This window comes from Castanea sativa, chromosome 11 (genome assembly GCF_040712315.1).
Source record: "Castanea sativa cultivar Marrone di Chiusa Pesio chromosome 11, ASM4071231v1".
NCBI lineage: Eukaryota > Viridiplantae > Streptophyta > Magnoliopsida > Fagales > Fagaceae > Castanea > Castanea sativa.
In genome coordinates this window covers 19015878-19018159 of record NC_134023.1, presented here as the reverse complement: position 1 = coordinate 19018159, position 2282 = coordinate 19015878, and the positions used below count along the sequence as shown (strand labels likewise).

General features: G+C 32.8%; 1 non-coding gene across 1 annotated transcript; it reads right to left on the bottom strand.

Moving 5' to 3' along the window:
- Positions 1 to 707: 707 nt before the first annotated feature.
- On the bottom strand, positions 708 to 779 carry TRNAW-CCA (transfer RNA tryptophan (anticodon CCA)). The gene has a single exon. It is a non-coding gene; the product is annotated as a tRNA-Trp (tRNA).
- Positions 780 to 2282: the final 1503 nt, after the last annotated feature.

The window sequence follows — 2282 nt, the reverse complement described above, 5'->3', positions numbered from 1 at the left end:
TTTAGCTAATATATATTAAAATGTCTACAATTTTGCTAAACGGTGTAAACACCAACATTGCAACCCCAAGCAAATCATTCCCATCATGGATTACATACAAATGAAGAAACCCATGTGGATTAAATAATGTGTGTTTTTTTTTTTTTTTTTTTTTTTAGTTTTTAACTATTTGACAATGGAGTTAGACATGCAAATATAAATAATAAGACATCAAAATGAAGTGGTTTTTGTATGATGTTGCATTGATGATAAGAGATAGAGAGAGAGAGAGATGTTTAATTTTTAAAAAGCACAAAAAGGAGCACAATTAGTGATTATTTTAATAAGAGGAATTTTAGTGAGAGAAATGGATATCTTCGCGTTATGACTGTAAGAGAGACTCCAATTCCCACATACTTTAGGTTTATCAGAAGATAAACATGCATGAGAGAGCTGGAATGAACTCATTGAAAGTTTATAGCCGAAGCCTTGTAGTGGGTGAGTGGGTTTTGTGTGAGAGATTATGAAGCTCAAATAAGTTTCTAAGATTTTTGGGTCCTTGGTCAATTCCCGCCCATCGTACACACTAGCCCAATTTTGGTTTAAATGGGCTTGGGACAGTAAGAACTTTCTATCAATCCTTGGGGTTGCAACTCTTTGGGCATGGTTTTGTTTTGGGTCGGGTCCAGACGAAAGAGTACTTGAATAAGTGGGAAAAACCAAAAATTTGAACCCGACGTGAATCGAACACGCAACCTTCTGATCTGGAGTCAGACGCGCTACCATTGCGCCACGGATCCATTTCTCTGTTTAACGTCCACTTAGCTATATATTTAACCAAATGTTAGACTCATCAATTTATACTTGATATTAAACCACCTTTTTTAGACAATTGATGGAGCCACTTTTGATAAAATAATTCCCAACTTTTTATATGCTTACATTACTTTTGCTGATTTCCAATAATGTAAGTGAAACTCATTTTATTTTCTTAACGATTGGGGTACCTCTAATTAAGTAGTAGAGCTATCTATTGAAGGGCATTGGTACCCAATTATAACCAACATGCTATCAACATGAATGATTTACTTTGATTTTTCACCTTCTAATCAAAAGGGCAATGGAGAAAAGATATATAAACTCAAATTTGAGGACATACTTCACTTGTTCTTAGGCCATGTTGACTACCCATTGTTGATATTTTAATAATTTTATACCTATTAATTTGGAGATGCCTTTTGTCCTCCTTGGTCTTGTTTCCACATGACCTGTGAACTTTGCTACAAAATCGACCAAGCTTTCCCGTTGAGAGTAGGTCGAGAGCAATATTGAATTCTTTCAACTCAATTAACCACTGCTTGTGATGACAAACTACATTTGGATTATATTGGGATTTCTTGATTATTGATCAATCAACGGCTTGAATGTATTTTTGGACCTTTCAATTTTCTTTCATAAGCAAAAAGGTGAGATTCTCGATCCCACAATATCATTCTTATACTCCCCTTAAGGCTTTGTTGGTGAAGTACACTAACTTTTGTATCTCTTGCTCTTCCTAAATCAGAGCTAAACTTATTGCAAATGGAAATAAAACCAAGTAGAGGTGTAGTTCTTCACTTGGCTAGGTTGGATTAAACAAGAGAGGTGGATTTTGAATTTTTCAAATGCTTTTACACATTCGTTTTTCTGCCTAAGAATATCATGAGCACCTTTACTGATAGTCAAAGCAATAAGAAAGGTTTGAATTACATGTTTTTTTAAGCCCATATATATGAATAAATTTTCTACAAAAATGAAGTGATTGAAAGAAAAAAAAAAAGAGTATAAAGTCAATATTTATTATTATCAAAAGTATAATTCAGTAATTAAAGAGACGGAGTCAAATGTTATAGGAAATTTTAATGGACCTTCTCCTTCTAATAAATTAATTAACCAAAAATATGTCTTACTAATTACATAAATGTCTTTTGCTTAATTGAATTTTTGTTTGCAATTATAACATGAATTTGACTTCCACTTGTATGGAAAGTTTAAATCAGTTTATTAGACACTTTTTTTTTTTTTTTTTGAGAAATAGTTTGTTAGACACTTTAATTAGTCTGTTTGAGAAAGATGTATTTGGCACTTTAATTACCAAGAAAATGAGAAAGAAAAAAAAAAGGGGGGGTGAAAAAGGAATAATTCCAAATTCCAGGGTTTCGGTCAGGACTCAGGACTTTATTCTCCCACTAGTATTGGTGCAGTTGAAGTTGAGTTGACAGCCAATTATTATTATTTTATGGGAAGCAGCCAATTATTGTTTA